Source organism: Pleurodeles waltl, chromosome 5 (assembly GCF_031143425.1).
Source record: "Pleurodeles waltl isolate 20211129_DDA chromosome 5, aPleWal1.hap1.20221129, whole genome shotgun sequence".
Taxonomy (NCBI): Eukaryota; Metazoa; Chordata; class Amphibia; order Caudata; family Salamandridae; genus Pleurodeles; species Pleurodeles waltl.
The window spans coordinates 301,783,152-301,798,219 of record NC_090444.1 but is presented as its reverse complement, the minus strand read 5'-3'; the positions used below and the strand labels follow the sequence as shown (position 1 = coordinate 301,798,219).

At 47.6% G+C, this 15,068-nt stretch overlaps 1 protein-coding gene across 1 annotated transcript in view; it reads right to left on the bottom strand.

Annotated features, from left to right (window-relative positions):
- The window catches only part of STON1 (stonin 1), a 330,512-nt gene extending 325,146 nt beyond the window's left edge, over positions 1 to 5,366 (bottom strand). Inside the window, exon 1 of the mRNA XM_069234043.1 lies at positions 5,052 to 5,366. The gene's annotated coding sequence lies outside the window, so the exon portion shown is untranslated. The remainder of the gene's footprint in view (positions 1 to 5,051) is intronic.
- Between the last annotated feature and the right edge of the window lie 9,702 nt (positions 5,367 to 15,068).

Genomic DNA, 15,068 nt, shown 5'->3' with positions numbered 1-15,068 from the left:
ATTGATTGTAACTTTTCTATTTGTACTACAGGAAGGTTCTGGCAGAGCAACAGATGTTGTGGCCTCTGCACAGAGGCTTCCATCCCAGCAGGGTGGTGGTTTGGTGTAGTAGAGCTTTCAGAGGTTCACCTGTAGAGGATGGAACTCTACTAGTTCTAATTCTCACAGGAGAAGGAAAGATATACAGATCATTGGTGAAAGCCTGCTTGGCACCAGAGGGGTGGGAGATAGATAGAGGCCCAAAAGAATCTTTTGAAAAAGGGCACGTTCCAAATGAGAAGGAGATGGGAAATCATGGCCTATGCACAAGTGGGTGTGGGTACATTGCTGACTGAGTACACTTGCCTTTGACCAGTGTTGCATATTATTTGGCTTCCAGTGCAAATCGTTTATGCACTTATAAAAGGTAATGGGAGGAATGCTTGCAATACCTCTATCCACTGGCAAACACTTGGGGTAGCATTCTAACCCATCATTCATTGGCCCACCATGCAACCTCACTTTGGATCCAGCCATATGCAAATCAGTCTTGACCCTGCTCTAATAGGAACAGTCCAGCCGAACTGCCAGACCAGGTCCTCCCTGAACAGGAACAAAAGCGACCCAGACTGGTTTCACTATCTTTCAGGCTCTTCAGTCAGGTGTAACCTGGTTCCAGTGGCACTGATTTATAGGGCAGCTTTCCAGCAACTCAGTAATTACATTGAGGCTTACAGTCTCTGCTCAATGCCTTAGTTTCTGCCATCGCTGTGAGACAGTCTTCAATCATTCATTTCTAATTCATTTTTACATGAGATGGTCACAAGATCCAAGCTGATGGAAAAGTCAAAGGCTCACTCATCCTCCTGGGCCTCTCAGCAGATGCAGATTTTCACAAGATCCCTCACTCATCACTCTTCCTCCATCTTCATAATATTGTCTTCAAAATAAAGCCCCAAACTAGATTTCCTTTCATCTTTCTGTTTCCATATCATCTCAATTTTTTTCACTTCTTCATCCCATGCTCTCATATCTGCGATTCTGCAGGGTTCCACCACTGCACCTATCATGCTCAAAGTCTTCTCTGGTGGTTCCTCACTTACCTGATTGACCTATTAAAGTTATATACATGACACTCAGATGAGACTAAGATTGTCTGCAAACTGGAGACACAGTCTGACCTTGATTCTGGAGTGTTTGGACCCTGCTTGATCACAATCAGTGACATGGGGCCAGATGTAGCAAATTCCGGCATTGTGAGTCGCAATGCCAGATGCAGGATGGTGTCCCTGACACCATCTGCGAGTCGCAAGGGGGTTGCAATGGCCCACCTCATTAATATTAATGAGGTGGGTCGCAATTTGTGGCCCCCTTGCGAGTCGCAGCACTCACAGGGATGGTGGCCTGCTGGAGACAGCAGACCACCATGTCTGTGACTGCTTTTAAATAAAGCAGTTTTTTTTTTGTAATGCAGCCCGTTTTCCTTAAAGGAAAACGAGTTGCATTACACACGAAAAATGAAACGTGTCAGTTTCATTTTTTCAGAGTAGGCAGTGGTCCATAGGACCAAAGCCTGCTCTGAAAAAATGTTTTCAGGGCCATTCACAAAGGGGAAGGGGTCCCATGCGGACCCCTTCCCTTTTGCGAATGGCTTACCACCAGTGTGACACTGGTGGTAACTGCAAATTGCTTTGCGACCGCATTCGCGGTCACAAAGCAATTCTCCATTGCAATGTGACTCGCAAATAGGAAGGGGAACACCCCTTCTTATTTGCGACTCGCATTCCCATTTTGCGAGTTGGTAACCAGGTTACCGACTCGCACAATGGGAATAGGCATCGCGATGTGGCTTTTGCGCCTCGAAAACAGCGATTTTTGCTGTTTGCGAGGCGCAAAAGCCTTGCTACATCTATATTCTGAGGGCCGCATGCAGCTGTCTGCATTAAGGTTACACAAACAGCAGCTCCCTTCCCACCTTCCTCCAGCCTTGTCCTGTATGTTCGTTTCTGTTTGATTTGCCAGTTTAAAGTGGTTTTAGTCCTGCGTTATCATACCTCAGGTGATGTTTTAACACCACTTTAGTCCCTTTCCTTTCCCTCCCTGTCTCCTGCTCACACACATCAACAAAACCATCATCTGGGTGAGGCTGCTAAGGTAAGGTGAGTTAGGTTCCCTTGCTCATGACCAGTGAACAGTAAGAGGACCCCCTGCTGCCTCATTTAATTCACTACCGTCAGCAAGGGCGCCAAGTTTCTCACCGACCACGCCCAGGGCTCTATTTTAGCAAAGACCGGCTCTGAGTGAACGAGAGGGGCGCGAGGTGGAATCAGTGCCAGGCAGCCTTGTCATTCAGCATCCCCGCCTCAGGCAGCAGAATCCTAAACATAGTTTTGGTTAAATCACTTCTCTTCTATTTTTTTATTGCATTTATCTTCTATTGTTTTAACAAATTAAGACCAGTGGCTTCTCAGGTCAACCTGGCACGTGCATCACACTGTTACGGTTGTTATGGAAACGAGTACATTTAGGACGTCAAACATCCGTCACACCAAGATTTCTGGTACACAGACTGAAGGACAACTACTTGAATTTTAGTTATTCGAGCTTGTTTACAGTGTATTTTGATTTACTGATAATCCCATTTCAGAACACAAAGCAACGGGACGTGAAATGAACACATCGGGAACGAAAAGGTTAACATTGTAAATACAAGTTACAATTGTTTAGAGAGAGTGGGAGTTTGAAGTGAAGGTAATCCCTGTTGGAGTGTAAACTTTTTTTTTTCTTTAGACGCTCAGAGAAACTTTGCCAGGGGAGGAGGTTGGCACAGGGGGGAACCCGGTGATTACTTTCAGTGTCTGGAAAAATGCTCAGCCCTGTGGGGACGTGCTGTCCAGTTCCAGTTGCGAATGTGAACCAAAGAATGTCTCCCGGCTTCTCAAAGCGGCAGACGCGATAAACAGGGTTACTATCAGCGGCCTGATCGAGAAGCGCTCTGCCCCCGTGCCAGAGGGAAGGTCACCCCGGTGCAGCGGAGGGAGGGACACTGCAGACCGCTCTGTCAACCTCTCCCCCACATGGCCCTCCTTTCTGTTCTGCCGCTGGAATTTCTCGGTATCCCTCCCTCTTTTCCCAAACTCTCGGAAAACTATTCCAGCTGACAAGACGCAGCGCCTCCAGCACACAAACCACACGTCATCGCCGCATAGAACACAGCCGCGGTTGTGTACACACTGCACACACAGTTCACGTGAAGCGTATGCAGCGCCGTATGCTTAAGTTTACTAATGGTTCGCTGTCGTCAAGGACTCAGTGCTGAATTACAAGTATTTTCTTTCACAAATTACTGTTTTCCGGAGTGTTGGTTCAAGAACAGCAACTGAAGTGGAGCAACACTACAGCTCCCAGAACGCTTTACGCTGTAAAACGAAAATCAGGGACTGGAAGGGCGTCTCCTAGGTGACATTTGGCTATCTGGTACACCTGTGCATACTACACACACGCCCTCCCCCCGACTTTCCAACTTTCACAATGTTGTTGTATGACCCGTGTTATTTTATTCAGACGAAACAGTCGCTCAATCATGCTAGGGTGGTATGCCCCTCTGGATGTTGGCTTTTACTTGTAGATAATGTTGAAAGGGGCATATTACAAACCCACCTCAAAGGCGCCCCAACCAGAAAAGCCAACTTACTCTCTAGCTCACTTTTTTTTATTTTTTTTTATCTTATCCTTGGTAAAAAAAAAATCAATATTGTTAGGCAACATAGGGCTTGAATTCGCAAAAAATGGGCAGTAAAAAAATCAAAGTTGTTCCCTGCCTGGAAAAGAATATCTTGCTGGAGCACTGGCGTAACGCAAAACGATGCCGCCCCCACAGAAAGTGATGAGGGGCCCCACAGAAAGTGATGAGGGTCCCCCAGATCTCCCACATATCACAGATAGTCATTGACCTTTGGCAGAATGGGACTCTCTTGAAGGATTGAGGGCTCCTTGAAGGGTCTCCCCAACCCTGCGTCGCAAGGCCCGAGGGGACCTGTGTTACACACCTGCCCACGAAACCCAAAAAGCTGGGTTGGAATTTAATATGTTTTACAGGTTGCTTTAAAAACGTGAAAATGCAGTAGCAGAGACCTAGAGCCACACAGAAACTCGTTGTGAGAGCTGCCATACCATACCCCTTTTGCAAGCCAATCTGTTTTTTCCTAATTAAACTGCCTGTTACATTCCAGGGCACGTAGATATTCCTTTAACACTGGAAGCATGAGGTAAAAATCCCAGCAGACAATTCTCCGTTAACTAGAAAGTCCGGACTGGCAGAAGGACTTATACTTAGATACAATGGAGGCGTTTGGCAGGTATGACACCATTCGGGTGTTTTAGAGAAAGAAGAGCGTAGGGAGTGTGTCACGGGCCCTAGTATAAGGAACGGAATAGGCCTATCTGCTGTTTGAGTTATTACCTACCGCAATAATCAAGGGTCAGGGGGCTCCGGTGCCACTGTACCTCCTGCACCGCACCTAAGGAATCTACACCCTGTGAGAGAGCAGAAGTTTCTATGTTTGTCAATGGAGAAAGGAGTGACAGGGGTTCAGCACCGCTGTGAGAGAGGGTGTTATATTTTACGGGGGTCGTGGTGTGTGTGAATATTCACATCTTTTCGCACTTCACGAGAAGATTTAATGCTCTCTGCAGACTGCCATTGCTGGGCTATGATGTCATGGGGTTTTATTATTTTCTGGCTCCCAGTTTCCACAGAAATGTGCCCAGGCCGCCGTCTTCTTCTCAGGAGGAGTTTTTCTCCCCTGGCTGACTGCATTCATAGCAGCTTTACTCTGTATGAACCAGTGCCCCCAAACCCCCCACCTCCGCCCCACCTTCTGCAGACTCAACACTACAGAAGAAAATAAACTAACAGGTATTTACTTGGGAAGACGGCCGCTCTTTATATCCCTTTGCCTGGCTTGACTTCCTGCGTTACCCTTCAGGTTCGTACGTGAAGACCTAAATATTCACTGCCTGGGGACCTGGGGACGTTAAGGGAAATTATAACTGCAAAAAGTATCACTTACTTGTTTGTACTTTAACTTTTCGGCGTCAAACTTAAGAGCGGTGCGTGGAGTCGTGCAGCTCGACTCTCTCCGCCTTGCAGTCCAGATGCAGGCTCCGCTGTCCTCCCGTCGGAGCTCCGGCCGCCCTGGGCTCCAGCTGGCCACTCTCCCCGGTGCCAGAGAGAGGCCCACAGCAGACAGTCATCTGCGAAACAGACGAGGCCAGAGCATTTCAGACAGAAGCAACTCCGAGAGAAACAACGGAAAACGCAGCTCGAGTGATGGGGCTGAGTCTCACCAGGCGGAGAGGCGGCCGCCGACTGACAGAAAGTGCTGGGAGAGGCCAGGCGAGACGTCTGTTAGTGATGAACTCACACGGTGCAGGAAGTTGCCGTTTTCTAAGAGAATTTTTAAGGCACAAATCCTTTGGAGGCTCAAAACAGACCCACCATGAGGCACGAAAAGCTTATTTTTTTCACACGAATGCCTTTTGCAGTGTCAACATTTATTGGCCCACATAACACATTGGCCTATGGATTATATAACACAAAGGATACGCCGTGTTTAGTTGCATAGTTCTGTTGAGGACTATAGAGTAGCACGAAAACAGTGCTTCACTATGGACTCATTAGAATACATATTCAGAAGTTAATGTATGTAGAAATCATCCAAGATGTACTAAATGCCGCACAGTATAACATACCAACACCTATATGCTGGATACATATACTTGAGTAAATTGATAAAGCATCGTTTCACTACAACAAGGAAGTGGTCAAAAAATTATCACACGCTGTGGCAAATGTGAGGACGTGACGTGTGTATACTGGTGAACAAATGATTCTGGACTCAAATAAACTATGGTGTTTCAAACTATTGTTTAAAATAAGATCATCATCAGGACTGGGGATTGGTTTTGGAACACTTTTAACAATGGGCAAACTTGTCCCATGACCTGATTGCTTTTACTGGCAGGGCATGCTGTGAGGCAAGGAAAAATCACAAAAGTGAAAAAAAAAACATGGTAATTGCGTGAGGCCATTTAGTTTGCACTGATTGTTCCATGGATCAAGGATTCCATATGTTGGAAATGTCTCTTTCTGCAGGGTCATCCCCAGAAGTTTTGCCTTCCTCCTCCCCTTTTTGCTGAATTCCTTTTTCTGGCTTTAGGACCCTGGGCATTTTACCACTGCAAACCAGTGCTAAAGTGTATGTGCTCTCTGCTTAAAACCTAGTGATATTGGCTTCTCCACAATTGGCATGTTTATTTACTTATAAGTCCCTAGTAAGGTGCACTACCTGTGACTAGGGTCTGTAAATTAAATGGTACTAGTGGGCCTGCAGCACTGATTGTGCCACCCACTTACGTAGCCCTTCAACATGCCCCAGGCCTGCCACTGCAGAGCTTTTGTGTGTAGTTTTGTCCTGCCACGTCAACCTGGCAAGGTAACCCTCTTGCCAGGTCCAAACCTTCCTTTTTAATACATATAAGTCACTTCTAAGGTAGGCCCCAGACAGCCCAAGGGCTGAGTGCAGTGTATTCAAAAAGCAGGGCATGCACTTTTAAGTTTTAAATGGCTTAGTGGTGAAAAACTCATACATCAAATTTTCAATACTGCCAGGCCTATCTCTCCCATAGCATAACATTGGAATTACTTTATTACATCTTCTGAGTTTAATTTCCAATTGGGAAGGGATGGGATCCTCAAGTTTGGTGCCTGTGGAATCACAATTTAAAATCACAACTTATGATAAAGTCGGATTTTAATTTGTAATTCTGAAAATGCCTCTTTTAGAAAGTTGGTGTTTTTGTTACTTTAGCCATTTGGTGCCACCTGTCTCTGAAATTCACGTCTGGGGTGGGTAACAGCTGGACTTTGTGCATTCCCCCAAGACAACCACACAAAAAGGGAGCTTATGTGTGACTGATGGGCCATCCACATCCTGATGGGCCATTGGGGGCAGAATGGGAGGGAGGAGATGTCACTTACACCTTGTAAGGAAATGCATCCTTGGCATGGTTACCCCCTGACTTTTTGCCTTTGCTGATGCCAAGTTATGATTTGAAAGTGCGCTGGGACCCTGCTAACCAGGCCCTAGCACCAGTGTTCTTTCCCTAAACTGTACCTTTGTCTCCACAATTGGCACAACCCTGACACCCAGGTAAGTCCCTTGTAACTGGTACCCCTGGTACCAAGGACCCTGATGCCAGGGAAGGTATCTAAGGGCTGCAGCATGTCTTATGCCACCCTAGGGACCCCTCACTCAGCACATACACACTGCTTGCCAGCTTGTGTGTGCTGGTGGGGAGAAAATGACTACGTCGACATGACACTCCCCTCAGAGTGCCATGCCGACCTCACACTGCCTGTGGCATAGGTAAGTCACCCCTCTAGCAGGCCTTACAGCGCTAAGGCAGGGTGCACTATACCACAGGTGAGGGCATATGTGCATGAGCACTATGCCCCTACAGTGTCTAAGCAAAACCTTAAACATTGTAAGTGCAGGGTAGCCTTAAGAGTATATGGTCTGGGAGTCTGTCAAACACGAACTCCTCAGCACCATAATGGCTACACTGAAAACTGGGAAGTTTGGTATCAAACTTCTCAGCACAATAAATGCACACTGATGCCAGTGTGGACTTTATTGTAAAAATACACCCAGAGGGAATCTTAGAGATGCCCCCTGAAAACATACCCGACTTCCAGTGTGGGCTGACTAGTTTTGCCAGCCTGCCACACACCAGACATGTTGCTGGCCACATGGGGAGAGTGCCTTTGTCACTCTGTGGCCAGGAACAAAGCCTGTACTGGGTGGAGGTGCTTCCCACCTCCCCCTGAAGGAACTGTAACACCTGGCAGTGAGCCTGAAAGGCTCACCCCCTTTGTTACAGCGCCACAGGGCATCCCAGCTAGTGGAGATGCCCGCCCCTCCGGCCACTGCCCCCACTTTTGGCGGCACGGCTGGAGGACATAATGAGAAAAAAAAGGAGGAGTCACCCCCCAGTCAGGACAGCCCCTAAGGTGTCCTGAGCTGAGGTGACTCTTACTTTTAGAAATCCTCCATCTTGTAGAAGGAGGATTCCCCCAATAGGATTAGGGATGTGCCCCCCTCCCCACAGGGAGGAGGCACAAAGAGGGTGTAGCCACCCTCAAGGACAGTAGCCATTGGCTACTGCCCTCCCAGACCCAAACACCCCCCTAAATTGAGCATGTAGGGGCTCCCAGAACCGAGGAAGATAGATTCCTGCAACCTAAAGAAGAAGAAGGACTGCTGACCTGAAGCCCTGCAGTTAAGACGGAGAGGACAACTTATTTGGCCCCAGCCCCACCGGCCTGTCTCCCTACTTCGAAGAAAATTGCAACAGCGACGCATTCAACAGGGTCCAGCGACCTCTGAAGCCTCAGAGGACTACCCTGCATCTAAAGGACCAAGAAACTCCAGAGAACAGCGGCCCTGTTCAAGAAACTGCAACTTTCTGCAACAAAGAAACAACTTTTAAAGACCACACGTTTCCTGCGAAGCGTGAGACTTTCCACTCTGCACCCGACGCCCCCGGCTCGACCTGCAGAAAACTAACACTCAGGGAGGACTCCCCGGCGACTGCGAGCCCGTGAGTAGCCAGAGTTGACCCGCCTAAGCCCCCACAGCGACGCCTGCAGAGGAAATCCAGAGGCTCTCCCTGACCGCGACTGCCTGCTTCAAGGAACCTGACGCCTGAAAACCACACTGCACCCGCAGCCCCCAGGACCTGAAGGAACCGAACTCCAGTGCAGGAGCGACCCCAAGGCGACCCTCTGCCTAGCCCAGGTGGTGGCTACCCCGAGGAGCCCCCCCTGTGCCTGCCTGCATCGTTGAAGAGACCCCCGGGTCTCCCCATTGATTCCTATTAGAAACCTGATGCCTGTTTGCACTCTGCACCCGGCCGCCCCTGTGCCTCTGAGGGTGTACTTTCTGTGCCTGCTTGTGTCCCCCCCCAGTGCCCTACAAAACCCCCCTGGTCTGCCCTCAGAAGACGCGGGTACTTACCTGCGGGCACCCCTATTTCCATTGAAGCCTATGTGTTTTGGGCACCACTTTGACCTCTGCACCTGACCGGCCCTGAGTTGCTGGTGTGGTAACTTTGGGATTGCCTTGAACCCCCAACGGTGGGCTACCTTGGACCCAACTTTGAACCCGGTAAGTGTTTTACTTACCTGTGAACTTAACATTTACTTACCTTCCCCAGGAACTGTTGATTTTTGCAGTGTCCACTTTTAAAATAGCTTATTGCCATTTTTGTCACAACTGTACATGCTATTGTGATTATTCAAAGTTCCTAGAATGCCTGAGTGAAATACCTTTCATTTAAAGTATTGTTTGTAAATCTTGAACCTGTGGTTCTTAAAATAAACTAAGAAAATATATTTTTCTATATAAAAACCTATTGGCCTGGGATTTGTCTTTGAGTGTGTGTTCCTCATTTATTGCCTGTGTGAGTACAACAAATGCTTAACACTACCCTCTGATAAGCCTACTGCTCGACCACACTACCACAAAATAGAGCATTAGAATTATCTCTTTTTGCCACTATCTTACCTCTAAGGGGAACCCTTGGACTCTGTGCACACAATTTCTTACTTTGAAATAGTACATACAGAGCCAACTTCCTACATTGGTGGATCAGCGGTGGGGTACAAGACTTTGCATTTGCTGGACTACTCAGCCAATACCTGATCACACAACTAAAATTCCCAAAATTGTCATTAGAAACTGATTTTTGAAATTTGAGCTATTTTTCTAAATTTTTAAAAGTCCTGCTAGGGCCTTGTGTTAGTCTCTGTTAGCATTTCTTTTAGAGTTTAAAAGTTTTTTAAAGTTTGGATTAAATTCTAGAGATAGTTTTAGATTCTTAAAAAGTATCCCCACTTTTAGAGAAATAATGTCTACTGCAGAAGAGATGGTGGTGGAGCTCAACCTCACCCCTTACCTGCATCTTAGGATGTCAGAGTTAAGGACTCTGCAAAATCAAAAATATAAAAATTGGATCAAACCCTATCAAAGTACAGCTCCAGGAGCTCTTGGCAGAGTTTGCTAGAGACAACCCCTCTGAAGAGATCCTTACAGAGGATGATGATAGTGAAGTGGAGGACAAACTCCCCTCTCCACTCCTAGTTAGGGAGACCAGGGTTCCTCCAACCCTGACTCCACAAGTGATAGTCAGAGATGCTGCTTCTCCCACAGTGGAGTCCAGCAACTCTGGAAGCATTGAGGACAGCCTCAATGAAGATGAACTCCTGTTAGCCAGGATGGCCAAAAGATGGGCTTTGGGGAGTCAGCTCCTAGCCATAGAAAGGGAAAGACAAGAGATGGGCTTAGCTCCCATCAATGGTGGCAGCAACTTAGATAGGGTAAGAGATACTCCTGACATGCTAAAAATCCCCAAAGGGATTGTAACAAAATATGAAGATGGTGATGACATCACCAAATGGTTCACAGCTTTTGAGAGGGCTTGTGCAACCAGAAAAGTAAACAAATCTCACTGGGGTGCTCTACTTTGGGAAATGTTCCCTGGAAATTGTAGGGATAGACTCCTCACACTCTCCTGAAAAGATGCAGAATCCTATGACCTCATTAAGGCTACCCTGATTGAGGGCTTTGGATTCTCAACTGAGGAGTACAGGATTAGGTTAATTGGGGCTCAAAAATCCTCGAGCCAGACCTGGGATGATTTTGTTGACTTCTCAGTCAAAACACTGGATGGTTGGATTAATGGCAGTGGTGTAAATGATTATGATAGGGCTGTACAATCTGTTTATGAAAGAACACCTTTTAAGTAATTGTTTCAATGATAAACTGCATCAGCATCTGGTAGACCTAGGTCCAATTTCTCCCCAAGAATTGGGAAAGAAGGCAGACCATTGGGTCAAGACTAGGGTGACGAAGACATCCACAGGGGGTGACCAAAAGAAAGGGGTCACAAAGACTCCCCAGGGGAAGAGTGTTGAGACATCCAAGGGTAAAAGTAAAGAGTCTTCTACAGGGCCCCAAAAACCTGCTCAGGAGGGAGGGTCCAAAGCCTCTTCACAATCCAATTTTGGGTACAAGGGTAAAAACTTTGATCCCAAAAAGGCCTGGTGTCATAGCTGTAATCAGCAGGGACACCAAACTGGAGACAAGGCCTGTCCCAAGAAAGGTTCCACTTCCACTACTACTCCAGTTAGCACTGGAATAGACAGTCTCCAGGTGGGATCAACAGTGTGCCCAGAGCAAATCAGGGTTCACACTGAAGCTACATTAGTTTCTGAGGGTGGGGTGGACTTAGCCACACTGGCTGCCTGGCCCCCTAATATGCAAAAATACAGTCAACAACTCTTAATTAATGGGACTAGTGTGGAAGCCCTGAGGGATACAGGTGCCAGTGTCACAATGGTGACAGACAAACTGGACAATACCTGACTGGACACATTTATCCAGTCACCAACGCTGACAATCAGACTAAAGTACATCCCATGGCTATGGTAACTTTAGAATGGGAAGGGGTCACTGGCCTGAAACAGGTGGTAGTCTCCTCTGCTATACCAGTAGACTGTTTGCTTGGAGATGACCTGGAGTCCTCAGCATGGGCTGAGGTAGAACTCAAAACCCATGCAGCCATGCTGGGTATCCCTGAACCGGTGTGTGTCAAGACAAGGGCACAGTGCAAGGCTCAGGGTGAAAAAGAGGTGTTGGAGCCTAGAATAATGGCCCAACCCTCCAAGAGAAAAGGAAGGAAGACTGGGGAACCAGCTTCAACACAGCAACAGAAAAAGAACCTCTCTTCCCAGGAAGAAGTTCTGCCCTCTGAGGGAACTGAGCCCATTGAGTTGGAACCTTATCAGGTTGAACTCTTAGGCCCAGGGGGACCCACAAGGGAACAGCTGTGTAAGGGACAAGAAACCTGTCCCTCTCTTGAAGGCCTTAGGCAGCAAGCTGCTGAGGAAGCAAAAGGAAAAGTCAGTGGAACACACAAGGTCTATTGGGAAGATGGACTCCTTTACACTGAGGCAAGAGATCCCAAACCTAGTGCCACTAGGAGAGTGGTAGTGCCTCAGGAGTTTAGGGAGTTCATTCTGACCTTAGCCCATGACATTCCACTTGCTGGGAATTTGGGACAAACCAAGACATGGGAGAGGTTAGTCAACCATTTCTATTGGCCCAACATGTCCCAGAAAGTCAAGGAGTTTTGTGCCTCCTGTGCTACCTGTCAAGCCAGTGGTAAGACAGGTGGCCATCCAAAGACCCCGATCATTCCACTTCCCGTGGTGGGGGTCCCTTTTGAAAGAGTGGGAGTGGACATAGTAGGTCCACTTGAACCTCCCACAGCCTCAGGGAATCAGTATATCCTAGTAGTAGTGGATCATGCTACTAGGTAACCTGAAGCAATTCCCCTTAGGTCCACTACTGCCCCTGCAGTAGCCAAAGCACTCATTTGTATCTTTACCAGAGTGGGATTTCCTAAGGAGGTGGTTTCTGACAGAGGTACCAACTTCATGTCAGCATACCTTAAACACATGTGGAATGAGTGTGGGGTGACTTACAAATTCACCACACCATACCATCCACAAACCAATGGTCTTGTTGAAAGGTTTAACAATACATTGAAGGGCATGATCATGGGGCTCCCTGAAAAGCTCAAAAGGAGATGGGATGTCCTCTTACCATGTCTGCTTTTCGCCTACAGAGAGGTGCCTCAGAAGGGAGTGGGGTTTCCTCCTTTGAACTTCTGTTTGGCCATCCTGTAAGGGGAGCACTAGCTCTTTTGAAAGAAGGCTGGGAGAGACCTCTTCATAAGCCTAAGCAAGATATAGTGGACTATGTACTAGGCCTACGTTCCAGTATGGCAGAGTACATGGAAATGGAAGTAAAAACCTTGAGGCCAGCCAACAACTCCAGAAGATGTGGTATGACCAAAAGGCTGCTATGGTTGAGTTTCAGCCAGGGCAGAAAGTCTGGGTTCTGGAGCCTGTGGCTCCCAGGGCCCTTCAGGACAGATGGAGTGGCCCTTACCCAGTACTAGAGAGAAAGAGTCAGGTCACCTACCGGGTAGACCTAGGCACTAGCTGGACCCCCAAAAGGGTGATCCATGTGAACCGCCTCAAACTCTTTCATGACAGGGCAGATGTAAACATGTTAATGGTTACAGATGAGGACCAGGAAGCTGAGAGTGAGCCTCTCCCTGATCTCCTCTCCACTGACCCTAAAGACGGCTCAGTAGATGGAGTGATCTATTCAGACACCCTCTCTGTCCAACAGCAAACTGACTGTAGGAAAGTCTTACAACAGTTTGCTGAGCTCTTTTCCCTAACCCCTGGTCAGACACACCTGTGTACCTATGATGTGGACACAGGAGACAGCATGCCTGTCAAAAACAACATTTTTAGACAGTCTGACCAAGTTAAGGAAAGCATCAAAGTGGAAGTCCACAAGATGCTGGAGTTGGGAGTAATTGAGCACTCTGACAGTCCCTGGGCTAGCCCAGTGGTCTTAGTCCCCAAACCTCACACAAAAGATGGCAAGAGATAAATGAGGATTTGTGTGGACTACAGAGAACATAATTTTGTCACCAAGACAGATGCCCATCCCATTCCAAGGGCAGATGAGTTAATTGATAAATTGGGTGTTGCCAAATACTTGAGTACCTTTGACTTGACAGCAGGGTACTGGCAAATAAAAATGGCACCAGAAGCAAAAGAAAAGACAGCATTCATTACACCTGATGGGCACTATCAGTTTACTGTGATGCCCTTTGGCTTAAAGAATGCCCCTGCCACCTTCCAAAGGTTGGTGAATCAAGTCCTTGCTGGCTTGGAGTCCTTTAGTGCAGCTTATCTTGATATTGCTGTCTTTAGCTCCAGCTGGCAGGATCACCTGGTCCACCTGAAGAAGGTTTTGCAGGCCCTGCCAGCAGCAGGCCTCTCTATCAAGGCATCCAAATATCAGATAGGGCAGGCTACTGTGGTTTACTTGGGACACCTTGTAGGTGGAAGCCAAGTTCAGCCACTCCAACCCAAGATCCAGACTATTCTGGACTGGGTAGCTCCAAAAACCCAGACTCCAGTCAGGGCATTCCTTGGCTTGACTGGTTACTATAGGAGGTTTGTGAAGGGATATTGATCCATAGTGACACCCCTCACAGAACTTACCTCTAAGAAAATGCCCAAGAAGGTAAACTGGACTATAGAATGCCAACAGGCCTTTGACACCCTGAAACAAGCTATGTGCACAGCACCAGTTCTCAAAGCTCCATATTACTCCAAGCAGTTCATTGTACAGACTGATGCCTCTGAACATGGGATAGGGGCAGTTCTGTCCCAAATAAATGATGATGGCCTTGACCAGCCTGTTGCTTTCATTAGCAGGAGGTTACTCCCCAGGGAGCAGCGTTGGAGTGCCATTGAGAGGGAGGCCTTTGCTGTGGTTTGGTCCCTGAAGAAGCTGAGACCATATCTCTTTGGTACTCACTTTGTAGTTCAAACTGAACACAGACCTCTCAGGTGGCTAATGCAAATGAAAGGTGAAAATCCAAAAGTGTTGAGGTGGTCCATATCCCTACAGGGAATGGACTTTATAGTGGAACACAGACCTGGGACTGCCCATGCCAATGCAGATGGCCTTTCCAGGTTCTTCCACTTAGAAAATGAAGACTCTCTTGGGAAATGTTAGTCTCATCCTCTTTCGTTTGGGGGGGGAGTGGGTTGTGTAAGGAAATGCCTCCTTGGCATGGTTACCCCCTAATGTTTAGCCTTTGCTGATGCCAAGTTATGATTTGAAAGTGTGCTTGGACCCTGCTAACCAGGTCCCGGCACAAGTGTTCCTTCCCTAAACTGTACCTTTGTCTCCACAATTGGCACAACCCTGGCACCCAGGTAAGTCCCTTGTAACTGGTACCCCTGGTACCAAGGGCCCTGATGCCAGGGAAGGTCTCTAAGTGCTGCAGCATGTCTTATGCCACCATAGGGACCCCTCACTCCGCACATACACACTGCTTGCCAGCTTGTGTGTGCTGGTGGGGAGAAA